The sequence below is a fragment of the Ornithodoros turicata genome, chromosome 2, assembly GCF_037126465.1.
Source record: "Ornithodoros turicata isolate Travis chromosome 2, ASM3712646v1, whole genome shotgun sequence".
NCBI classification, from domain to species: domain Eukaryota; kingdom Metazoa; phylum Arthropoda; class Arachnida; order Ixodida; family Argasidae; genus Ornithodoros; species Ornithodoros turicata.
Genome location: NC_088202.1, coordinates 79,279,222 through 79,306,677, shown reverse-complemented (window position 1 = coordinate 79,306,677; position 27,456 = coordinate 79,279,222). Strand labels below are relative to the sequence as shown.

At 45.5% G+C, this 27,456-nt stretch overlaps 1 protein-coding gene across 3 annotated transcripts in view; it reads left to right on the top strand.

Moving 5' to 3' along the window:
- Positions 1–8,325: 8,325 nt before the first annotated feature.
- LOC135385603 (microtubule-associated protein 4-like) overlaps positions 8,326–27,456 on the top strand; it is a 73,454-nt gene continuing 54,323 nt past the window's right edge. For all 3 annotated transcript variants that reach the window (XM_064615028.1, XM_064615027.1, XM_064615026.1), the window contains exon 1: positions 8,326–8,485. The gene's annotated coding sequence lies outside the window, so the exon portion shown is untranslated. The remainder of the gene's footprint in view (positions 8,486–27,456) is intronic.

Here is a 27,456-nt window from a genome sequence, read left to right as displayed (position 1 = left end):
CCATCCCTTCATCCTCCCCCAACGCGAAATAGGGCAGTGTACCGCCTCAGCAGCGGTGAATCGCCCACCCCATCACCGTCCAATGTATGTGTGTGTGTGTGTTTCGTGTAAAGCATGCCGGAAAACAATGATCGGTAAGATACCGATATTTCATTTTCACACGTACCACCAACCACTCCTTGTTAGAAAAGCCGAAATTATGATTCCGAAATCTTAGGTTTTCGGGACATGGAAATATACCTGGACCCTGGAATTTCAGGATCCCGGGACCCGAACTCTGGCTTGGTTTGATTTGGTGTAATGAAAATAAACTGGAGAATGTGGCGCTCATGAAGGGAGCTTTCTGCTCCAGTTCGATTAAACATCCAGTGAAGTAAATAAAATGATAGTTGAGAAGTGAAGATAAAAATGAAACAGCGCTCGCGTGTCACGTGTTTGTCACAGCGTCACAGTTGATCTTGATGTTGATGAAGAAAAATCACAAAGGGGAGTTCGAATTCATCACACGACAAATTCGGCTACTCCCATAAACAGACCCCCCCCCCCCCCCCCAAGGCGAAAAAAATATAAAAGAGAGCCCCTCCACACCACCACTTTTGCGATAACTATCGGCCAAAGGCCAAAATCACCGGTTAATGTAGCGGTTTACATGTTTACATGTAGCGGCTTACATGGGCCTTAATAGAGTGACGCCAACGCAGACCTATGAATACAAGCGCTGACAAGGCAACATCCCTGTTGTCAGGTGGCCGAGGACCCATCACTTTTACGAGGTCAAAGTTGCGAGCAGTCGTGCGAAAAGTCGAGAGCAGATTTCATGGTATCCCTTGTCACAGTCGCAGCACATCCACCAGCTCAGTGTCTCAGTGTCTCAGTTCCGGCTAATGTAAGAGACTTGAGAGCAGCTTGGGAGTCAGTATATACATATGTCCCACTTCGTCTGTGAGGGTGTCGACATAATATATTCCACAGAGAGAAGCATTGCATGCAACTCCGCCGCTGTCGACGACGTCGCGTGGGACAAACTGGCACCGCAATCAATATCGGATGACAATACGACGAAGACACATGCGGTTCCTGAAGGTATTGTAGAGCCGTCCGCATAGATTTTAGTGCACCCTTCTTTACAATGTATTAATTCCTCGGCATCAGCCGCTGGACACACGTAGGCACTCGTTTCTTTGCCGGTAGGCCTGGAACCGTGATACCAACGCTGGGAGCCGCCATACTCCACAGAGGCAAAGGGGACTTAGGAACTCTACTGCCAGCCACGTCCCCCTGAACTTGCACATTCAGTGCATTGTACTGCTCGGGTTGTGGCCGGAAGAACACCGGAAAATACGTTTCCACTTCTTACCTTTCGCTCGCCCATTCACCTCACCCGGAAAATGGAGCGGAAACCACATCGAAGTAACGGCAGCTTTTTTTTTCCCCGTATCGAAGCATGTACTTCCATCGTTCTTCCGCTCCTTCTAAGATCACTCTATTATTGTTCTACATCCTTACAATGGTGTCGAGCTGACGAGCGAGGAACCTACGAAGACGGTGTCACCCCCGACCGCTCCAAGTGGCGCACGACTAATGAAGGTCTGTGAAATGAGACAACTTATTGGTTGCGCCTTAACGCACTGCTACCCCGCCCCCTTTTTTTAGTGTTCAGCTTTCGACGCAGACCTTACGTCTTTCCCATCGCTTACGTGGCGGACAGTTTTTGCGTTACGCAGTAGTTGATCACTAAGCAACGGCCGGTCGTCTGCGAAAGATTCTTCACCTGTTTCAGAACTGTCAACTAGTGCTGCAATTTACCCATCGACGTTATCAACGCATTAACACAATTAACATCACGGAATACACCAAATTAAGTTATATGCTCAAGACCTCGCGGCCCTCTTCAACTACCCCTCATGCTTCTCTGTTGGCTATACAGGCGATGCAGGCCCAATATAGAAAACGATCTCTGCTGGCCCCACACCGCCGTATAAGACTGGCGCAGTCAAGCCAGTTCCAGAACGATGTCATAGGTTCCTACTCGGACGTTACGAAGTCATCTATGTAATCGTGTTTCATATTAGTTATGCATCGTCTGATTTGTATCGTCATTGCTAATATCGCTTGTCATATTAGTCCCGCGCAAGCTGATTATGACTTATGACCTATAAACGAATGCCAGCCTGCGAAACTTTAATGGCTGGCACGCAACATTGCAGTGCACTTAGAGATACTATTGGTGGTGCTAGGTGAAGCAGAGTTCTTGCGACACTGGTCTACCCGTTATATTTTTCTGAGGAACGGTCGCGTGATCGTGCATGCTTATTGGTTTCTCTAGGTTTATTCGACTGTGAGTGTCTTAATGTAGTTATGTCTACCTTGTAGTATCTACCTGAGTAATAAACAACATCCTGACCAACAATATTGAGTAAGTAATGTGAAGTGTAACTTAGGCATAGAAGTTGCATATATTGTATAGCATTGTGTATATCATTCTTGTAAGTGTATACTTAAGTAGAGAATCCAAGCATGAGGCTTTCGGTAGACAGACGCGAAGTGTTTATGCAGAAAGTATAGTGAGATGCACCTTGGGTGCACCTGACCTTTTTGGACACCATATGACTTCGATCCTTACTGTGAAGGGGCTCATTATTTCATTCCCCACATCACCACCAGCAATGGGGTTGAGTATCGCCTCTGGCGATGAAGCTCTACATTCACCATCATTAAATAAGGTTGTTATTGTCTCATTAATATTGACGGCATCAGTATGCATGGAACTTCGCTCATCACTGAGCAAACATTTCGCTGTCTGCAACACAGGGTTAACTTCTTCGGGGAACAATGACAAGAAGCACGGAGGGCAGTGCTTTATTCAGAATCGTAAGCACGTGGAGGTGTTGCAAAAAAGTGCAGGGTAGTCAGTCTTGCTGAATGTCATGTTGTGACAGTTTTATGTAACATTGCCGACATGCGTGTCTGAAGAAGCTGAAATAACACAGGGTCCCCCGCGGAAAGGGCCAGCACGGGAAAAGGGTGATGGGGCGTCGCCAAACATTTGGGGGATGTACGGGGGTCTGGGTAAATCACTGACAGATGATCCTAGACTGCATTGTATAGGATGTTTCATCCGCAGCGCAGAGATGGCCATTTAAGTATTTTCCAAAATTGGTAATTAAATTATAGTCGTCCCCCGTTCGTCCGGCACCCGCCGTACCCAGCGAAAATGTCCGTATACCCGGGGATCCAGATAAATTAGGCTCCGGTAGAGATGAGTCATCAGTAGCCAACAAGTCATGTGCTTTATTTCTCAAGATATCAGCAATTGCTCTTCATCTTTTGTATAAAATTACTGTACACATTCAGATCCTGTAGGCTCCTATATGACGTTAACTTGACGAACATTATTCCCCTGCTCAAAAGTGCCAATGCCGTTCTCTGTGCACTTCCTCCTGCTGTCCTAGTTGTCAAGAGTCACTAGACTGGGTTCCTCCCTCGTGGATATCCGGAATCTTCGTTTCTTCCTGCACATGAAAACTTCGCTTGCCGTGTTAATTGCTATTCTCCGATGATATGGCTGATAAGGGGCCTGCATGGCCGATTACGCCGTCGCGAAGGCAATAGAATCACCTTTTCTAACGGAGTCAACTGACTGGACAAGGCTACGGTGGGAAAGGGGAATATTTCTCAAAGTTGTCGGCCCCACCTGACGAAACGCGGCCCATTAACCGTTGCAAACTGCCTGCACCACGGTGGGATTCTACCGCTTGTGACTTTTGACCACAATGGTGAAGCCTGTGAAGACCTCTCCTTTGCAAAACTCCAAGAGTGCTTACGAGAAGCCGAACAAATAAACAATTAGATCGGTGCGGGGACAAAAGTGTCCTTATTAAGGAGGCACGACTGTACATAGATTTACCGGTGCCCGAATCCGAAACAGACTTATTGCTAATTACTTTGGCATGCGTTGGTGCAAATACTTTTAATTAACACTTTTAAACACTTAATCGCTGATGGAACGCACAGATCGACACGGAAGCGTGACGTTTTCTTGTTAAAATCTCGATGACGGCGTTTACTCGTCGTTGCATTTACATTATCCAAAAAGCAATGAGTGTTACCCTTTAAATGAAAAAAAAAAGTTTTGTTTCAAACAAGGAGGGAGATAGAAAAACCAGGCGAATAATAATAATTGAAAAGTTATAAAAACACAACTTCGTCGACTAGGAATTGATAGAAACTTTAGAAAGGCACAGTAACTGAGTGTCAACACTTAACCTTTGTCAACTGCACTCTTAAAAAAAAGGTAATTGGAGAAAACACGTGGTGGTAGTAATGATGATGATGATGATGATGATGATGATGGAACTGTTTGCCGTAGTCGGCCACGCTGAGGCGAGCAACGTCACGACTATCCCGACTGCGCATCCTGGTTCGACTTCACAGGGAACTGTGCCAACAGTTCTCTTGGCCGCATAACGCGATCATAGCCAGCCCGACTGACATTAGCGAGTTTTAGTACACCGGGGGGTGTACTAAACACGATAACAGCTCCGAAAACATGATTAGCCAATTACCTTGTTTCTTTGGAGAGAGTGACATCACATTGGTAAGCTTGGATTTGATAACTTCCTTTATCGTATCGTTTTCGTACAGTTCTTTCGACGTACTAAGACTCGCCATTGTTCTCTCGCGCCTCGCGCATTCCACATATCAGCAGCGCGTTATCGGCGGTATCGTTCTTAGCAGTGGTTCGCCTTCAGCGTGCTACGTGGTGAAGACCTACCGTTGCACAGACTGCTGTCGTTATCAACCCTGATTTGCGGAAAGCGAGGGTGTACGCCTCCCTTAATATAACTAGGGTTCGTGGTTTTCGGCATTTTCCGAAAAATGCCGGAAAACACCCCCCGAATGATTTTTTTCAGATTCGGAATATTCCGAAAAAATCCGAATTCCTCGTATCTTGACAGCTGCCATTCCAGGAACCGCAAAGGGAAATCCCCTTGGAATCTCCCGTTGTCGACTATTTCTTGAGCGTGGTATTATCTTCGGGCTGTGCCCTGACCTCAGCTCTGTTGTGCGGTCGGTGACCGCCTTTTGGCAGCACACGTACTTAGTGACACACAGTATGTTTAGTGAATTTACTATTCAGAACCTTTGTGGTCTGTTGTTGTCCGGTTAAAAAGAGATCACGAGTGTACGGAGCTCCCAAACGGTTTCAAAAGCCGATCGCTCACCCCCTGCCCTAGCCTTCTAGTTCATTTTTGTGTTCTTTGTATTCCTCTATCTACTCCCTTCCAGTTACGACTTGGAGTGACCATTGTTTCCATTCGTGAGGCACTTCAAGGCACATCCGAGGCACTTCACTGTATGATGACTTATTCTTATTTGTTCTACGAGATGAATCTCGTATGGATGATATAAAGCGCGAGTTTTTCGAATATGCTGTATGCCCTGCCCCTCAGGTGGATATATCTCCTATTCAGTTTTGGAGGGCCCGTTCCAGCACATGGCCTTTGTTATCGGAGTGCGCCTTAAGCATACTGGCTATTCCTGTTTCTAGCGCTAATGTTGAGCGTGCGTTCTCTAAACTGCGTGTTATTAATCGCAAGGAGCGAGCCGCTATGACAGGTGCGAGCATGATGATGTACGCTTGCATCTATTACAACAAGTGGTAGTCTCCTTGTTTGCTGGTTTGGCACAGGCAATAAAAGACGTTGTTAATGAAACCATGAATCGATTCACTTCTTTTCGGTCCGTTGTCACTTCGCGGGCACAATAGGCTTTCCTTCATGCGAAATAAATAGATGCCCGTATTCGGGCATTTATTTTTGGGCGGAATATAGATGCCGAAAAAATCCGATTTATAGTCCCCCATATAAATGCCGATAAACACCCCCCGAATTGGGTTGAAAATAAATGCCGAAAACCACAAACCCTAAATATAACCGCATAAGCGTCACTGGACACTCTAAAAACTGAATTTCACCGCATAGCACGCTCGCGCCAACCATCATCTCGAATTTTAGGGTTATGGCTTCTGATTCGAAGAGAGAGGGGAGCGTACACCTTTTTTTGTCAATTTGGATACATGATAATTGACACAAAAAAGCGTACGCCTCCCTCTCTCCTCGAATCAGAAGTGATAACCCTATCATTCGTGGCAACGGTTTTCCGCAGAGCGTACTATGCTGTGCAGTCCAGTATTTCGAGTGTAAGGCGATGTGATTCGGGATAATGGTTGGCTTCGTGGTGAAGTTCTGCTTTAAGAGCGTACATGAAACCGCGAACTAAAAAGGGGTAGCCATTACAGTGTCGTTGCAGTAATTAATTGATAATAGTTCGATGCTGGGCATCGCTGTGTGAAAGAAAAGGCTCCGTGCACGTAAGAAGACAAGCTGAGAGAAGAAAGAAACGTTCAATTACGAGGTCCATTAGCCGCTGCGGGGCGTCATGCTAAAGAGATTGAATAATGAAAGCAGCAATCTCAATATTGCAATCTCAATATGTATTCGGAACGCGGATCAAGAAGGACCTTGCTTGAGGTAGAGAGAGCTTTGTCAAGAACAGAACCGGAAAACCTAATTAACGGCTCAAAGATAATGACGGCAAACCTGGGCTAATTTAAACATATCCTGATTCACCCGTTAAATATTGAAGTATCAGGACGCATTACTGGCGAATTTAAATTAGGGCACGCTCGACTTCCTTCGTGCCAACGAAACGTCTTATCAAGTTTAATCTATATTCGGGTTCACGACGCTGTGCGAGTTAAAAGGAAATTGGCCTCCGCTAAATGCAAGCCACATATTCTTGACCTACCCAATGCTGTTACCGCCATTTGGTATTCATGCTACGAGAAATTATAAAAGATGCTGACTAGTATTTTTTTGTTTTTTGTTTCGAGAGCTTCACTAAACACTAAGCGTAAAGAGCCGATGGGCTTTATGTTGTAACATGGCTTAAATGCCCGCGTGCTACGCTGGGTATTGCAAAGGAGCACAAAACGAAAGTAAATAAATGTTTGATATGACCCCTTTTCCATAACACGATGAACTTGTTTATGAAGATGTTAAGGTTTAAATTTTCGACCTCTTTGAAAGTGCCACTCGAAATGTCGTTTTGCCTCACTCTCCATGACGAATAGTTTGCTAATACATTCACGTTTACACACGTTAGTATAGTGTACTTCATCTAATAAGCAATGTTTTAACGGAAAAGAATATGCAATTGTACTGACAATACTTAGTCTTACGTGTTCATCACGGAACTTCACCGTTGGAAGCTTTCAGATGGCGAAAGTGTACAATAGCGACGAGCTCGCAGATTACACTTAACAGGGATATGTGACCTGCACCAGCCGGCGGGCAAAATCTGGACTGATCCCGTATTGCACGCACAAAAGGAACGCGACTATGCTAGAACACAGCGGACCGTGTGCACCACCTGCAATGAAGAGCGCATGCTTAGTCTACGTGCTAGTCCACCCTTTGCTGGTGACTTTAGAATGACGCCAGACAGTTACCGTACAGGATTCTATGGAAGTGTCTGGTCCCTGGTACAACATAGAAGGAACGTCCTTCCCCCTGGCGACGAAGAAAACGTTGTGGCGCGTCATGATCGACCGGTACGATAATTATTGTATTATCATTCTGTTTTGCGCCACCTACCTAACAATCAGTCACCTGGATGACAGCTAGCGTTCCATGCCCCTGTAAAGCGTACTCTGCCTCACTAGATCTATCGCTACAGGGAAGCAGACTTCCTGCGCTTTCTGACACATACGTTCTGGAGTTGTCTCCCGATAATATATTAATTGCTGCCGTCATTGGCGACGGCGGGGGGGGGGGGGGGGATGTTTGGGATAGTGGCTTTGACGGTACGAGATCTGCATCTAATCCAGCGCGTCAACTCCGCCCGCAACTACATTGTCTTGACTCAGAAACCCTTCGTTTCTGGAACGGAGAGAGGAATCATAATTTGTGACTGTGTTGCAACGGCAATGTTTACTTGCTGAAGCCAGAAGGGGGCAACGCCCCCCCCCCCCCCTCGTGACGGCGCCCATAGTTGCCGTCACAGATGGCATAGTTGGATAAAGTATACTTAAACAAGATGAAGTTGTTAAACACAAAATAGGTATAAAAGACAAAGGACTATTAATTATTTTTCTTTTCGCGTACAGAGACGATAACAACAAACGCGAGAGACCAGCAAAAACGAGGCGACGAGAACTGAAGTCCGTCTAGCAGTGTTCCGATCAGAGGGGGGAATCCCCAGTGAAACGTTAGTTCGAGCTCCGGCCGCAGACGCCGCGCGCGCCGGCACCCGCCTGCTGATTGGCCGCCTACAGCAGAGGCCACTGCGGCATTCCAGAGCAGCACTGCAGCAAGCAATCGCGCCGGCCACCGTGCTTCGGAGCCTGAAACCGCCGCCCCAGGACAGTCGACAGCGGCCCCCACGGGCCGGTCTTCCTTCCTGCCAAACCGCCGCCACCGCGGTGAGTGTCCGATAGCCCCCTCCTGACACGCCTCCGTCCCCATATCCGGGCTCTTGAGATGCGGGCTACGAATCAATTCTACCGTCAAGCTAAGTGATAACACTTGCAGTTCAGCCTTTTGCCGCCATGTAGAGTGGCAATCAGATTTTTTGTAAATGTAGCAAGCCCTCATGGCGCCGGCTACACTGCCGATCGAATGCGTGCGCATGTGATACTATTTTGATGTGAGCCTCTAAGGGAAAACTTCGTTACGCGAACAAAAATAGAACGGATAGACGGGCTGCAAAAGGCTGAACATTTCTATAGAGTTGACACAGGAAATGAAACGTCATTTGAATATCAACGGGTGTCATTTTGCATTGTATTAGTGCGCAGCAGCTGTGTTCGTCGGCCCCGCCCATGTCAGAGGAGTGACACACAAGTAGTGCAGTGCTGGCATTTGTTTATATATATACCGTAACGCGTATATCTTGGACTGTCACGCCTCGTTGCACTCGTGATCGCGCTGGATACAGAGTTTAACGAGAGGACATAAAACAAGAGAGGCGGCCATTGACTAGTTATGGCAGTCTTGGCCAGTTAGTTTCGGCTCGTGGAGCACGGATGAGTGTATTGCATTTGTGTTATGTGAACGATGAAGAGTGAGCCGAAGATTTTGTGCGCAAACAACTGGAGGAATGCAAAATATTAGGCCCCTCTACACAGATAATCGATATGTGCGGTGACAACAAACGAAGATGGACGGCGGACGGCTTGATCCCCCCCCCTCTTTAGGGTTAGCCATAATAATCCCACCCATCGTTTACAATATATATCTAACACACATGCGTAAAACTATATGTATACGCGTACTCATCTTTGGTTATAATGAGTTACGACATAATACACAATATTGTTAACGCGGTGTGCACCACTAAAATCTTAAAAAAATGCGGTCTATACCGAAGAAACTTTCTAGCAGTATCCCGTAGCTATAATTTATTATGATATTTCTTCGCATGGGTTTCTTTTCTTGCTTTTTATTTTTCGCGCACGTGTCGATCGAATCAATAGAGGAGATTAATAGCGGTTTCGGAGGGAACCCTCAAAATAGGAACAAGATAAATGGTCGTCGATGAGATAGGTAACCTGTTTCACATTTTCATTTTCCCGCAGATCCTCAAGAAGGCAACTTGTAAATTAGAATCTCAATTACACTCGACGGTTGATAATGCGATTGGGATATGGATCCAGGCGTCTGCGCGTTCGATATCTCTTTGCCTCTTCTTAAGTAAATGACAGTCTTCCACATCTGTGGCACGATTGGATTTAAGTAACGAAGTCGAGGTGTCGTAGTCCGTCTCGTACCACCACCGCAGTAAACTAAACAAAAGTGTCCATGTTGACTGTTTGCCTCCTATCCACTAGTCTAGTCTAGAGTCTAGTCTAGAGTCTAGTCTTTTTCGTCGCAGAATAGAATAGAATATAATAGAAGTAGAACGAAAAAAAAAGCGCAGTGAACAGCGTCCGGAATACATGGTCTACAAATTGACTTAAAGCAGTTTTGACAGTTAGAAGTTTAAAGCTTTACGTGAATGACAATCTGCATAACCGGCAGTATATCCAGTCTTGTTGAACAGGATTTCCATGTTACACTTCGAGCACGTACGACAGAAGCGAGGCGTTCCTTTGTGTCCGTCGGATACTTCTGACAGGTGGAGCGATACGGGTGAAGGTAGGCAAAAAGGGATAAAGCCACAGGGTGGAAACCTCCGACATTTCGAGCTTGTGTCAGTTTTGCATCCGAACGAACGGATATTGCGCGCTGCTTTCTAGGAAACGGGCGATACCGCCTTCGATTCCAATTGCCCCGAATGGTATTAACTGATGAAAACAGTTTAAAACATACAGGAATAAAAAAAAGTTTTCATATTGCACGGCCAAGAGTCACATAGGCTTTTTCTGCGGAAATGAAATTACGCACTCTGTAACGCGTAGCGTTGACAAACGCTACGGGGAACCCCCCTCGTGCCTGCATATTTACTCGAAGAGCAAATATAAACACGGATACAAATGCATATTCAGTCACGTTCCAGAGGTATGTCAACGGTAGTTCACTTACGAAATGCCACGCAAACACTGAAATAAAGAATGAAATACACTAGCTGTGCCATTGATTACCGAACTGACAACTCAGAAAAGAACAGGAATGAAGGCCCTTTGTGGCCTTCCCGTAGTTTTTACGCCAGGAACCTAGGAACAGTGATTATTTTAGGCAAAGAGCTAAGCTTGGAAAGGAGCCTACTTTCTCCTTGCGAAATTGGTACCTAAAATTATCAGTGTTATCATACAGTGTTACTCGTCCCGGTAATTGAATAACGATGGTTGTTTGGGAACTGAGAAAGAGGAAACTGACACTAACCCTATGCGTGCTACATTTCGATGGAAAGCGTCTCAATAACGAAATCACGTGTCACATTACCTGTTCCTACCTCCCCCCCCCCCCCTAAATGATCTGAAAGGGGCAAGCAACACCAAGTACGACAAATTCAGAATGAGTTCATAATTATAAGGCATATAAACTTTATCTTATAAACAGTTATCTTCTCGATAAGAGGAGCTTGGTCTTTTACCTTTTTGCATAAGTATATGCACTCTCAGAAAAAAGGTGTGAAAGGGTGGTAAAAACAATTATCATATATCCAAATTGCTACAAAAAGGCGTACGCCCACCTCGCTCACCGAATCAGAAGCTGTATCCCTATCATTCGTAGGTAGCAGGTAGAACTTTGCAACCTTTTAGGCACAACATATGCGACAACTACTACCTCCTAAATGGTGTAACTGCTCCACCCTTTTTTCTGAGAGTGTAGAACCCTCCGAGGCAGTTTTAATGAGCTCAAACACGTTCAATGCTTGCTTCCGTACAACAGTAAGAATAAAAAACATTAAGTGCACCAAAGAATAAGATGAAGAATGACGGCTGGAAATACCTGCCTCTTTCATGAAGAGGGAGGGCACTTTCGTCGCAAGCGTAGCAGAATGCATTACACATAGACAGAAAATCGGCATCCATCATTTCCCCATGAAAAGCTTTAAATTAAATCGCAGCGACGAACTGGAGATGCATTTTACTTCCAATTCTTTTACCTTCTTCATTTGTGACAATGAGGCTGTCGGCTTTCTATTTTTGAGCAGGAAGAACTTCATCTCTTTCGACTTCCGAGTCAGAGCTGAGCAACAAACGATGCGCAATGTCTGTACGAGATCCGCACATTATGTAGATCACCGCGTCACGAACGCCCACTGATTCGTAAATCTTATTAAAGCTCTACGTATATATATCATATATCACGGGTATATTTCACATTTGTGTCGCAGTGATCATATCACACTGAAACCAATGAAAAATAACGATAATTAGCGCCGTTAGTTGCATAACTCGGCTGACTGTGTCATAAATGCCTCTCTCATTAAATGTTTATTGACTTATAATGGCGGAAGGTCAGTAAAAACGAGTAGGTTATGCAAAACTTGGTAGGCGCTGTACTGTGCCATGGAGCCGTCTACTGCATTGTGATACGTATTCCTAATACCGTGGTAAAGATTATGGGCCAAGTATATGTGTTATACAGGGTAACCCGAGGTGTACAGTTTCTTAGTCTGCAGAAGAAGGGACAAATTTACCTGGGCTATATATGGCCCGTAATTCTATGCCGATCAAAAAACACCGTGGAATATGACGTACGGAATGACGTTTCAACTCTTTAGGGATAGACGGCGGACCAGAAACAAAGAACGAGCAGGACAATACGGTCTTGACAGGGATATGCTGCCTGCGTAACATGTGCACCAGCTCGCTATTAGTTTCATGCTCAACAGTACGCGCTATCGTATGCTGATTTTGCCATTTGAATGGCAGGATATGTAGTGAGCTTCTAGGAGGTGAGAACTCCTGTCTGCAGATATTGAGTTACGGGTGTAATATTGTTCTTCTACACAATTAAAAATGGTGGTGGTGGTGAAAGGGCTATTAAAAATTGACTTTACAGCATAGCACGCTCCTAGCCAACCATAATCTCGAATGATATCGTTATCTGCCCTGATTTGTAGAAAACGGGAGGCGTACGCCTTTTTTGTGACACTTATGGTGTTCATAATTGTCACAGAAAAGGCGTACGCCTCCCGTTTTCAAAAAAATCAGGGCAGGTAACCACATAATTCGAGATGATGGTTGGCTAGGAGCGTGCTATGCGGTGAAGTTCATTTCTAAGAGTGTACGCTTCGTAATTCTATTTACAAGATCTTGTTCAATACGTCTCCTTCGTAACGGGTGCAGCGTTAATACAAAAAAAAAAAAAAACGCAGTTTCTTTTCGGATACGGCCGACTAGAAGTACCGCCATCCAGATACCTCTATCCATTGTTACGTCATTTGTAGAACTGTAGTACCCAATGAGCCGCCAACACGGAGGTACACATAACGTCGTCTGCTCTAGGTCAACGAGCAGTCTGGAAGAAGTGAGAAAAAGTGACGGACTTACGCGAGTTGGTAGGATATGGCCTAAAATGTTGGACATAAAATGTAGAACCGTGCAATATACTTCTGCTCGTTTGTTTGTTTGTAAGGCAAAAAAAAAAAAAAGAGGAGAAATTGAACTCGTCTCCCGACTTCTGCTCCTCTTTCGTTTGACACGCCTTGTTTTCTACGATGGGGTGTTTAGTGCTTGGTCTAAGTGTCAGATCGTCCAATGCAATTCACTTTCTCTATCTCTGACTCTGAGGACGACGACGACACCACGCATTTCGTCGATAAAGCACACGGGCACCAAAACACGCTTTCTGCGATGAAGCCTAAAATACAGAGACAAGAAGAAATGCGTGCGGACGTTGAAAAACAGTGGCGGACCGACCGACAGTGGAACCAAGCCGAGGTAACAGTGAACGCATTTTTTTGGATACGAACCTATCGGATTCATCTATACAAAAGGTGTTACAGCCAATGAATACATTTCTCACCGCCTCCCTTTATAAAAAAAATGCGTGAAGTAAATGAAAGAAGAACAATTACTACATTGTTTGGAAATATGCTAAGAAAAAGATGTATATTCCGCATTTTATTCGTACAGCGAAATACGCACGCGTCGCAGTACGGTGTATTGTTACTACAATCTCTAGCGTTCCCTGAAGCCGAAGATCACAAGCGGCTAGAGTGCCGTCACTAAAAAGAAAAAGACATCTTTTACGAATAAGTACAAAGGAAATGTTTGTTGTGAAATCTACATTGCCAAGGACCCGAGATATCAAAGTAGAAACATGTCAATGTCCACACGAATAATCCGATGTATGCACTTTTGACGTCGCCATCGACTTAATCCTGCACATTCTGTGCGGACGAAAAGAAAAAAAAAGAAAAAGAAAAGCATTTCGTCCGACACCAGGATTTACCCCAAACCCCAAACGCACTAACGCAGGATCCACATCGCGCGCAACCGTGATTAGGCAGCGATCGTAATCCGCCCTCAGGTGCGGACAAAGCGGGTCTCGGCGACAGAGATCAACAACGGTGACCATTGTCCCCCGTTCGCAGACTTGTGCGTAACGCGTTACTAGTAATTGCGTTACTTGTAATCAATTACATTTTTGAGTAATCTTTTGAGTAATCAGTTACTTTACTGTCAAAGTAATTTTTCGAGTAATCAGTTACTTTTCGGAGTAATCGATTACTCAGTAATTGATTACTTTTCCGGCAGAGATTAACTTATCCTTCAGGTGTTCTGCCCCAGGTCAATCCCCTCGTGCTGTCAGACAGCCTTTGTTGGGCCGTTGTACTAGCGGAGGAGTAGCAAGCGGAGGTCATTGTAATAAAGTTCTGGAATTTCAGGGTCTCTCTCCCTAATCTCTTCCTACACCTGTGTGGTGGTACCTAGAGTCACTAAATAAGTGACTCTGGAGCTTATTTAGTGACTCTACTGGTACCTGAAGCTTTGGAAGTTTAGTGAGTCATGGGGAAGTTCCACGCAATGTTCTTCCACAATCGGGTCAACGTCTTCCTGTGCGATGAATACAGTAGACGTACAGATCTACTTGTCCAAGCGTTTTTTTTCATTTTATTTCAGCTGTACTGCTGTTGGGGCTTTTTTTCTTTTCTGGGGCACACAAAGATGGGTAGAATTTGCGTGAATGCACAGTAACGACTGGAGTAACGCGTTACTTTTCTACTCATTACTCAATTACATTTGGAGTCGAGTAATTGGTAACGGTAATCAATTCCTTTTTTCGTACAAGTAACGGTAACGGTAATCAATTACTTTTTTCGAGTAACGGGCACAAGTCTGCCGGCGGCCGGGCCGTTCGTGATTACGCTCTTCAAGGAGGGTTGGCGCAGGCGCAGTGGTCCCAGTTCTCCTTCGCCTGCTCGCTACTCGTCCATCCGGTTCCGGGCTGGCAATATGGCGGCGGCCCGCAGGAAGAAAACAACTTAGACAAACGCCGAAATAACTGAAATATCATTTGGCTATGTGAATTTCATTCATGCAGATATCCTGAACCAATGTTTGCTTTTAATTTGAAACTTCAGTGGGTATTGTGCTAAGCTCTCGCCAGACGGCGTCAAATGAAAACCTGGATCACCAGCGTGAAGTACGGACGGCGCAGGCATAACCTGCAGGATTGCGCGCCGATCCAGACTGTGTGCGACAGTGCGTTTGTGGTATTATATTGAGTACACAATATCGACATCGCCTCAATGTACGGCTCAAAACGATGTAACAGCCACAGCAATTGCATATGGTGACGACGAGTGATCAAATTTCCCACCTAATCTGTTGCTCACTACCGTAGGACGTTAATTGAATCTCTGTATGCAATAAAGGGATAAGTAGACTTATCCCCTTTTGAGTATTTTTGTTGCAATGACATCTACATACCAATATGTACCTACCAAAGAGAATTTAGGACTGTATTGCAATCTATTGACCCGCTTCAGCAGGGTAAGAAATGAGAGATACATGTGTGTCTATGGGACGCGCATACAAATGGTGTAGCTTAAATTTTGCTACGATGCGGAATGAAGATCGACTTCTACTCTGTTCTTCATGTTCTTCCTATACGTCACGGGACCGTGTCAGCAGTGACACTGAACGTTATATTATGCTGGTCATCTGGACATTATTTTTAAGATTCTGCTCGTTTAGCTGCACGATAAACCCGATCCAGACTGCTCCACTACACACAGGTGACTTCACAGTACCTGGCATCATTGTTCAGCCATCAAAGTTCGGCTCGTGAAAACACTTTTTTTTTTCTCTGCACGATAACCCTGTGCATACGTTGTGACATAGAAAAAAAAAGGGGGGGGGGGGGGATATATCTCCCGAACTTTGTTCAGTTTCTACTAAGTCACACACCCAAAAACGATGCTAACAAGTCATGCATGTACAGTAGGCACATACATATATGCCACACATTTTGCATTTGCGTTATTAGAGGAAACACAGCTGCAATTACTTTCCAAAATATTCTTTTGAGGTTTTCCAGGTTAGGGATTTTTCGACTTATCTCCGTATTGCATCCACGTGTTCAATTGATGCTGGTGAGCAAACGTATGTACGTAATATGATCACTGGAAGTAAGCAAGGAGAGTACAAAAGTTATGATACACTTTTTTTTTTTCGACAGAACGCTCTTCATGAGGTTTTGTCGTACAGGTCCCGACAAAAGTTTACGGAACACGTGAGCAGTGTATTTCCTCCTTGGCGTGACACCCTAGCGGCGAGCGGAAGCGGGATAGTTTACTCGTTCAGAGGGCTAAGCGAGTGCGCTGCTAGCGACACACCGCGGTTGTTTCGGTATCGCTTGAATGTGCTCGTGGTTTGCATTGGTGTAGCTGCCGGCGTACTCCTCCACCCATGGAGGAAGGAAACACAAGGAGCGGCCCCTCCGACAGTTTTCTATCGGGACGAGCGTAGCCAGCTTCGCATTGCATTCTGGGATGCTCCTGTCTACCACGTGACCGCTCGCGTGACCCTCCAGACAGTATGGCGCCAGCAGAGCAGACGACGCGAGCTGTAGTTGTGTCACAGTTCAGATGGCAGTACTACGTTGAACGCGTGCTTGCACTTTATTTCTGTGTGTTCGAATGTTTACTGTTCTATTAGAAGACCAGTCACAGTGTGCAGAATGCAAAAGCAGTACGCAGGACCGGTAAACATCACGTGTGGCAACGGTTACTTCCAACGTAGGTACGTTCCTTGATTAAGTGGTAAAGAATGCCATTCTCAAGATACCATTAATCAGATTTGTACAACAACAGAAGCTATGAAATGAATCTGTGGCACAGTATGAGGTCCCAAATGAACAATTCAAGATGACTCGAACACACACGGACGACTAAAACAACTTACCGTGCGCTTACGAACAAAACGTGTTCCCGTGACAGAGCTGCTTTTAGTTCAACGAGAGCCGCAGCCGGGACAGGAACACATTACCATACGTCGGTTCTATGATGGTGCTCACATTTTCACAATAAATTACTTTCAAAAAGCAAAATTATACGGAGAGCAGCGCGAGAAACAAAGCAATGCAAAGCCGAAACTGTAGAGGGGATCACGTGGTGGACAGGAAGCAATGGCGATTTTGACTCAAGCGACCGCTAGAGGGTGGCTACGCTAGTCTGGTGCGAAAAGCCGCTCCTTGTGTTTCCTTCCTCCATGCCTCCACCCCCCTGAACGAGTGAACAGGCCCGCTTCCGCTCGCTGCTAGGGTGTCGCACCGAGGGGAAAATACACCGCTCGCGTGTTCCGTAAACACTTGTCGGGAACTGTACAGGATGTCTCATCGATAACGCGCCAAACCATCGCAATGATTACGATGTGAAACCTATTTCACATCGTATTCTATCTATTTCATAGGTGACACATTCTGAGACAACTATCAATCCGTTTTAACATTACGTTTGCGAGTTTTTTTTTTCCTTTTCTTGTACCCAATCCAGTCGAATCCGAGTTACGGCGTTGCATCTCTATGACCAGCAGTGAAGTAGTTGGCTTGCTTTGAAAAAGAAGAAAAATGTGGAGAGGTTGGCTCAACCCTAGATTGGACTGGCTACTCCAGCGCGCTCTGGGTGGCAGCCATCGCTGCCAGATTTCTAGAAGTGAGATTGTACAAATTACAGTTTGGTGTCGTTATTTTTGACGTCCCATGAAGAAAAAAAAGTGAATATATACTGTATCGGATTTTTACGCTTTCTTTTACGGTGTACCAGAAGAAAAAAGGTTCTGGATTAGAATCCTTACTATAGTTCCAGGAGGTCCGGTGATATATCTGACTACTCTTATTTTAAGATCACGGTGTTCAAAAAAATAAAAAAATACGAAAATAAGGAAAAAAAACAATTTGTTACGCTGATGACATTACTCCACGCGAGACACTTCGATGCAGAACAATGCTATCATCACCAAGTCGCCACAGACTACATTTAAATCTACAGTGAAATGTTGTTTCCGTATGCACCAAAAGAAGGATTTGCACTCTATAGAACTCTATACGTAGAACACGCTTCTGCATTATCATAAACTTAGACAAGTAGGGAGTTATGTCCAACTAGGGTTCTGATCTCGGGATCCCGAAATCCCAAGATTTTGGCATAATGTCGTTTACCGAAATCCCGCGATTTCGCGAGGCTTAGTTACGGGATTTCGGGATAATGAATTAATTTCGACTTTCTGGGCAACGAATGTGCGGTCGTACGAGTGAAAGAACGATGCCTTACCGACTTTTCAAGCGGCCCTCCCCTGAAAAATATCATTTGCAATCCGGAACCGAACCAACCTCATCGTCCACCACACATGACAAAGATGTTGCCTGCTGACTTATGTGAACCACGCAATCTATCGCCGAGAACAGGCCGCAACTTGCATTAAAACTCCTACGAAATCGTGAGTCTTCCGATCCATAAGGCCACACAAAGTATTGCAGAATCTCTCTCTCTCTGCAGAATTTCTCTTTTTTGTTCTCTTAATCTCCATGAATACGTAAGCTGGAAAGTGAGAAGAGAAAACTGAGACAGCCTCTCGAGAAAACTAGATTGGGATGCCCCTGGCAAGAACACAACAATCACTGTGGAGTGCGGATGAGTAATTGGGGTGAAGAGCAAAACGTACCAGTTCCCAGAATACTAGAGCGGAAGATGCGAAAAACTCCATTGCTTGTAGCAGCCGACGACCCTCTGTTTAGAAACATGTGAAACGGCTCGCAAAGCAGGCAGTTGAGTGCTAGTTGGCCATGGGCCCAGCACCTTCTCCACTCCGAAGGGTCGAATGTCAACCCGGCCTAACGCGGCTACAAGTCTGTCACGACACTCAGAGTATCTTGGGCACATAACTATAATATGTTCAACGTCTTCGATTGAGCCACAGACTGGACAATTAGGAGAGTCCGCCTTCCCATGCTTGTACAGGAGTCTTGCACTGTATGGTATACATTGAGGCGGAGCCTGTGAAACAATGACGTAAGCTGCCGTGGCATGGATGTTGGGAGGACCAGGGCTAGTTCGGGGTCAACCCGGTGCAGAAGGGAGATCCAGCCTCGCCAGAAAACCATTGATCTTTTGACAGCTTATGGCTCAGAGACTTTAAGGCACTCTTGGCGTCCGCCTTCGTGAAGTAAACACTGCAGAATGTACTATTTCCATGTGCTTTCCCGGCGTTGTGACCCGGACACCAAGCTGTTAGACGGGCTACGACCCTGTCTGTGGAGTTCGTCTCCGCTTCGCGACATCTCCAGTGGGTGTGGGTGGATCTGTCTTGCATTCCTTTCTTTAGGTGATCTGGGGTAGCCGGCCCTCGTGGTGAGGGCTAAAATCCAATTTTTTTCTTTCAATTATCATCATCAGAAACATGTGACGTCACGAGAAGACCGTTTCGCGGTTATATGTTGCTGTGGTGGGCAAGAAGCGGGAGAAATGCGTCGACTGATAGGCCGATGAAGCTGATAATGTCCACAGCATGCTTTACGCGGCGGCGAAACGTAGTCGATGACGTAGGGCCGCAGATAATCTATAAGTGCTGAACGTCATGTTTTCTCGTGCATTGCTAACTGAAATACGAACACTGAAATATGCTGGGGCGCAGCCACAAGATATATGCCGTAGCGGACGAGAAGAGACGCATTGAAACGCAGAGTAGATATTCCTGCACGGTGCGAAATCTCAATATAATGCGCGGCGAAGCTTTTGCCCGGCGAGTTGTGTTTCTTCTTTTTTTCTTTTTTGTGTGTGTTTGTTTTCTTCCACTAGAATGTTCCGCGGGGATGACAGGAAACGAGCACTGTATCGCAATTTGTGATACATTTCTATACGGCATCCTGGGAATAGCTGCAAATAAATAATGATCCCGTCCTGCGATCCCGGGATTCACATTTAGAAATCCCGAAATCCCGGGATTGTAAAAAACGACCTTGATTCCGAACCCTGTGTACAACATAGCGCAGCTGTGGTACCACTGCAACTCTAACGCATCCATCCTGGACACAACCGAATGGATGCCTGTACCACAGGCGCTCGAAGCCCTTTTGCTATCACCCATTCGTGAAATACGACACATAACCACCAACTGTGAGTCGCGCGCGGTGCCTCCACGTCCTTGAGATTTTCCGTTTATTCTCCTCCTCGTCCGACCTGCTGGGAGAAAGCACCAAAAACGAGGATCATGTCAGTCTCGTATTGACATACAAGCTAGACTGGAGTTTTTCTCGGCGAACTTGGATCGATAGAGCAATTCGCGGAAGTAACAAAGCCATTCTTCTTCCCTGAACCATCCCGTTTACAGTCGAGACGAGAGCACAAGTAAATAAGCAACGCGACTGGGGCGTCATTGGAATTCGAGAAAACTAATTAAGCGAGGCCGAGAAGGTTGACGTCAGAATGAGCCCCTTTCCATCGATATTGGTTTAATTAATATGGCGAGTGCCGTGGGGACCGTTATTCTGTCTACGTCATAGTGTAGCGGGAATAATATTTATTACGCGCGACATAAAGTGAGCTAATAGCAAGAGCTCCGTGAATTAAAGATGATATGGTGGGGGAAAAGGGGGAGGTAGGGTGATCGAGATGCGTTGAGATAGCGCTCCGAATGACAACTGGCTGGCTGCTTTAGAGAAAAAGAAGCGGTTAGATAGTGAGAAATTATAAAGCTAATCGGGTAAACCAGGTTGCGGTCCACGTTAAAAGAAATCGAAATGAATGTATCGACCTCTCGAGGTTATCCGAAATGTGTTGCTCATTTGTAGAATAGGCGAGCGCTGTGATGTAAGACGCAAAAATAGTAAGATACTCCGCGGATTCACCTATACTGATCCTAAGGTTGCCGGTTCGAACGCGGCAGAGGGCGCCGGCAACTTGTGGCAGGGTGCAAGTTGCTTATAGACACGCCGTCTTCCGCGAGGGACGTTAAATACGGCGTGCCCTGTGTTGAGATTTCAGCGCACGTTAAAGAACCCTCAAGGGGTCAAAATTAATCCACAGACCGAGCACTGTGGCGTCGCTCATGATCACGGTTGTCTGGCGACGTAGAGCCACGAATTACTAGGGAGTTTTAGAGAGTCGTTTTCGCATGAACTAAACGACCGATTCGAGTGTCGCGCATGCGCATTACGAATTGGTGAACGAGTCGTGGGCAGCGCAGTTTCGTACGAACGACCCACTCGCGCTGAGTCGTTTCATTGTATTCGGCGAGCACAACCGATTGACATCGCGGAGCAAGGTAACGGCTGTTGTTTACAGTAGCGGAGATGCGAGATGATTACTGGTGCCGACGATGTACGAGCGTATATCCTCTGCGGTAAGTTGATGGACGTATTCATTAGGGCGTTTCACACACATCAGCGACAGGTTGTGGCGTCATGCAGTCCGTGTGAGAAAGTTTGTGTGTCTCTGCAAGGCTCATTAAAGCTATGCAAAGTGCTCGTCCCCGTGTCGTTCCCTGTTTGGTGTAACTATCGAGAGAGGCACGCACACGGGTGACTAACCAGTTTCAAAGCAAAACTGCCTCCAAGACAAGATCATCGTGATTCATCAACGTGAGATCGAGTCCCCCAACTGTGCCATCATCTGCTTGACAGCACGTTGACAACACGGTGACCGACGTAGCTCGCCTGGACCGCAGCCTTCTGCAAAGGGCAAGCCTGAAAGTACGCTGCGATATGTCACGTGTACTGCAAGAAAAGATGCGAACGATCCAGTTGTTACTCAAATCCACCTGGAATACATTTGGAGGTGAACAATCCTTCCGATTTCCTAAAAGACTCTGTAGTTCGCTTCTCATTCGCTTTTAAAACCGGCACAATCGGTCAAAATCGGTTTGGTTCGGGCACAAACGACTTGCTAAAACTCCCTACTGTCATTCTGATTATACTCCGTGGAGTCGTTGCATTCCCGCTAAGGTGCTGAATAGTGTGCATCGTGCATGTATTTTCTGGACAGTATTACATCGAAATGCCTGTGCACCTTTAATCTTTTTCACAAACTCTTCCGTAAAACCTTCTCCTTGAAACCGAGAAAAGTAGCTCATAGTTGAGACATAACGCCGAAATAGGAGGGTAGGCGATCTGTGACAGTTGCAATGGCTCGCGTAACTCGATATGCACTGCTCCATTACTTTGAAACTTAAGGACTCAAGCTGCTTCATCAGGCCGCTTTCGAATATGAAACGCATCAAATCACACGAGCTCCGTTAGCGGCAGTCCTCAAATGTGGCTCCCCAAAACTCCCGTGTAGCTTCCTCGTAATTCCTTTACTTCTTACTATGTTGTGGAGAACATCTGTTACGCTGTGTTGAAAGTTTACGTATCAGCGCATTCTCGACACATCTTCCTCGGTGCTGCGGCGCAGTTTCATGTGAGGGACAGGAAGTGAGAACCATGCTAGCGAATTTCGAAGAAAAATGCTGCTACTACGCCATGACGTTATGTCTAGTGCCCTCGCACGGATGCTGCAAACTTTAAACTTCTTCCACTTTCTTTACGCTCTGAGGTATGCTGCATTTTGTTTGTGCGGTTGAGTGTAACGCAGTTGAGATGAAAGCGCAGGAACTGCAGTGTCTGCTGGAGGAAGTTGAGTCGTTTGGACTGGCAGATATAATAGCCCACATTGCTTTCTTTTCTCGCCTCGCCGGGCTTTCTTCTACGTCAGGATTTATGGTATGTTTTCCCGTCTCTTGGCAGGTTGAAGCAGGCAAGATGCCAACCCTGAAAGAGAACTGTGGTTGAGGTGTTCTGAATGAAAAAAAAAAGTAACATAAATTCTGCAGGTACTGCTCTATGCATGTCACTTTAAAGTTTGTGGCTGTTTAAACTTCGACGTACCGCAGACTTGGCTGAGAACATAAAAATGTGAAAGGGATTTTCATTACCGATTGCTGTGCATTATTGGCAGTGACCTTAGGGATCTGTTCGTGGTAGGCTTTTTGTGGATAAACCCGATTATTTTCAACTGGTATCCATATTTCTGACGTGGCTGCTCTTGCCGCTTAGTTAATGCGACACGTGAAAGCAACAGAGAGTACCCACAGTACCACAGTGAAACGAATTACGCAGCGACCAGCTTTCTTGCTCTTGAGGATACCACACTATCTAAGCTTTGCGCTTCACACGGTTCACATACGGGGAAATGTTCACTAGGAGGAAAGGCTGTGTGGAAATTGATTGTTGTCACCCTAAACAAACCGAATTGCACCAATATAAATATATTATTAAAAACAATATGAAATATAATATAAATATATGTTTGATGACTTTAGGAACATTAGCATGTTTTGCCTGCGTGCCTGTCACCCGGGAGGAATCCGCATAAGATCAATCAAGCACAGAACGTTTTTTTAAATGACAGAGGACGTATCCTTAGGCGTGACAATTTTACTAAAAGAGCACCTTATACATGTTACACAGTTCCGACTGCGTGCGCGCTTTGCAGCGTTGGACAGGCTTAGAATTTTTTTCACGAAGGCTTCAGCAAAAGAAAGCATAAGTTGTTCCATGTCGCTGTACGATTCTTGGCTTGTTTCCCTAGGTTGTCGAACAGCGCTCGATGGAAAGACTACGAAAGGTAGAAACCTCAAACCCCCGAGCCGATTTCTCATAAAGTCTCTCGAGAACTGCCGTTATTTAAGCAACGGAGACAGACCGTTACACTTTTGACTTTTCTGAACTTTCCCGTTGTGTTGATCGCGTTGTGTCATCGCTGTTGCGGTTCCCTAACGGATGGTATATAAATTAAAAAAAGAAAAATGCTGCCTAGGTATGCTGTGGTGCAAGGGGAATTAAAAAATAAACGAAAGTGTGTGGGACAATGTGGGGTCAACGTAGTAAAGCAGAGAGTGGGTGATGATGTCATGTTGCCATAGAAAGTCCATCTTGGGGCCGGTGAGGCTTGAGACGACGTAACGGCGATCCCCACCGAGACAACATGATGGGGACACACTGGGTGTACTCATGTGCGCTTGCGGCTGTTCGATCTGCGTGCTCATTTCCACTGATGCCCATATGACCCAAGATCCACTGGAAGACGATAGAGTGGCCCTGTGTGCTTGCTTTCTCATAGACTTGTAGAATTTCAATGGCCACAGTGCTGAGGGAGCCGCGAAGTCCCATAGTTGCCAACACTTCAGCGCAGATCTGGAATCCGTAAGAACGACCGATGAGCGAACGGAGCTGTCAGCCGAGGTCAGATGTGAACATGCCCTTTGTTTTTCTAGTTTATCTCAAAAGCTACGACGCTCTGTTGGATGAAATTTTGCATTCAGAATCAATATCCTCGACAATCGACATCGATTTCGACACACTGCGGTCCAACAACAACAATAAATGAAGCAGAAGTGATGATGACATGGCATGGGGGATGGTATGGTATGGGATGATGGGATGGGATGAATGCGATCCAAGGTTCTGGTTAACAATGCTAATAACGTAGACTCGATATTCAAGAATGTTCTGCTTACACCGTTTCAGTGTTGAATGAAGGAATATCGAAGGAACATTTACTACTACTATTACATCACAAAGCCCATTCAAGATTCATCAAATATGGCTGTCATCAGTTATTGAGCTGCATGCCATCGTAGTGGTGCATTGCATAACATTCGACGGGTACCTGCGCTGAATTTTCATGCACATATTTCCTTGTTTCGCTTTTGTGCTTGTCACGCGTTTGAACAGAGCATTGCAGAGGGAGCAAAATATGTTCGTATGTGATGGCAATAGCAAATACGCACGCCGCCAAGAGCCGATGCTCCGCATTATTAACTGCGTGCATGAACGAATGCGGACTGGGTTTTCAGGGGCAGGACGTCAACGTGTGACAACTCTGTAATATGATATGGCGAATGAGGGGAACGGGAAGACGTAGTGAATTATTTATTCAACGGTGGCGCGAGGCGTCGTTCGGACTAGTACTGCTACCACTTCATAAATATCTATTCTACGCACCTGCTGCATTTATGAATGCTGTAAGGATATCGTCGTACTTGTGCGATCACGTCCGCAGAGTGCTTTAACGGACGTGTCGAGAAACTATACAGGGTGTCTGCTCTAACCTGTCCAGAAATTATATTTAAAGCGAACGATAAAAGAAAAGCAAGTGGTACTTTTCAGCGACTTCAGTAAGAAACAGGTACTGCTTCACTAGTAGCACCTTTTTCCTAGTCAAGTAGCTGAAAAGTAGCGCTCGTTTCTCTTTTATCGCTCGCTTTAAATAAAGTTTCTGGACACGTTAGAGCAAACACCCTGTATACGAGAAAACACGCAATGGTTGTAGAGGATGGTTTAGTGACTGTTAGCCCCAGACGTGAAAAGTGAAACAGAAGTGAAACGCGCATCATCATGGGCGCACCCCCAATTGCGCACTTCCAATGTGGGGCAAAGTGCTTCCGTTGGGGGAGTGTGCAAACATCATCCCCCTCTTTTCCTGGAGATGGACGCTGGTGACGTGCGGGTGTTCAGAGGTTCATATTATTATGATCTCTCAGAAAAAATCTGACGGTATATGGATAGGAAGAAAACAAATTTCACAAGTGACCTTGAAGCTCCAAGGAGCGCCCCCCCCCGGCCCCCCGCGGTACTATAGTGCGTCCTAAAGACGTGAACAAGAGTAGATGCAGAAGCCAGCGAAATCAAGAATAGCCATTTCACGAATGTGCCTGAACGAATGTGTATGTTCTACAACGCCGGAGAAAACAACCTGTGCTCAGCACAGTGTTGCCTGAAACTCACAGCTGAAAATTCGCTAGACAGTTCTCCAAAAGCCGTTATGTGTCGCTATGAATTCTAATACAGCTAGACAAGTTGCCGAGCTTAACACGAGCTTTTCTAGTCGGCATAAATGCCAACGTAACTATCAAAGAACAACTTTATTTTGTAAGATAAGGAACGGAGAGTTAACGTAACTATCACAAGCAAGATGAGCTAATAATTAATAACCACGTGCAAGGTTAACGTATTAAACCGACTTATTTAACCACCCGTGCTTATAGTCACATAGCAAAGCTTACACGTTATGAACATGATCTAGCTTTCCTTCGACTGATAAACAGCACAGTGTGGCGTCTCACCTTTAGTCCAAGAAAAATCACCCTTCGCCGGGAAACGCAGTTACCAGCAGTGGCGGCCACAACGAGAGCCTACCGTGGAATGTGTACAACCAACGCAGGTGCTCTCAAATATTAAAAACCCATATCAGCTAATGGCCTATACAGGAAAGGTTCGTTTGAATGTCGTTCGGTCTAAAGTTGACGTCGACGTTCGTAAGTGGAGGTCGCTTGCAGTGGAAACCGAAAAGTTAACGAAAAATAAATGGAAATGGATCGAATCATGTCTGCAACTTGACGAAGTCGCAGTTGGACATTCGATGCAAGTTGAAAACACTTTCGTGTAGCGCCTCAAAGTGGGTTGGCCGCTCAAGTTGTTACATTTATAGCTAGACCAGACCAATATATCTAGTCGCTCCGAAGGCCGCTAGAACGGCAACACTGGTTCATCACCGTTAAGGTGCACCGCTATCAACCACCATGTGTAGGGTTTCAAACATATACGCTTTGCAAAACCAAAGGAACCGCTCCATAAAATGAAACGATCGAACATTGCCATGTGGGGAGGTCAAGTTCCGGTTGTCGTTCGAAGCGGGGACATTTACAGGAGCTATGATGTCGAGACGGGGGAACGACGTTTCTGGCGTCGGCTGCCGGGAGAGCGATGACGCCGGACTGTCTGACACTGTCTCGCCATCCCTTCTTCGTCTCCTCATTGGGAAGATCGATATACCGGAGACGAGAACAAGGGAGGTTACACGACCCGCCGGGGCCACTGTGACTGCCTTGTTTGTCGGGTATGAGAAAACATAGCTTCATTCATCAGCATCTTGAGAAACAAACGGTGAACACTATAGCGTAGTGACGTTGCCTGAACTGGAAGCAGAAACCGAGCTAACGGTGTAAGGAATCAACTGTGATTATGAGTAAAAAAAAATACAAACATCTCCCAAAGACAAGCTTTCGCCATATGTCGATCAAAATTGTCCCTTAATTCAGTTAACTGAACGCAGTAAGAATTGTAGAACACTTATGGGAGCCATCTTTCAAGAAGACCTCAGTTATTTCCAAATGCTTTCTCGACTCCGAACTGTCAAACTGTCAAATCCGAACTTGGGACAACTACGTTTGGTAAACATGCTGTGGCAAGTTGGATTCCGTAATTTGCCAATCTCACCGTAAATAACTGATTTATGTTAGCGCATTGAAATGTTTAATGTTGTACAGTGCAAAAATGAAAATGAACATTTTACGTTAAATTTTGGGAAACCTCGGTTTTGTCTTTGATGAGCACTAGTAAATTTTCGATACACGCTCGAGTTACAATTTTAAATTACGAAAAAAAATTTCGAAAATAGTGCCATTACTTTTATACAAAGCTAATGATAGCGAATATTGAACGCATCTTCTAAGAAGTC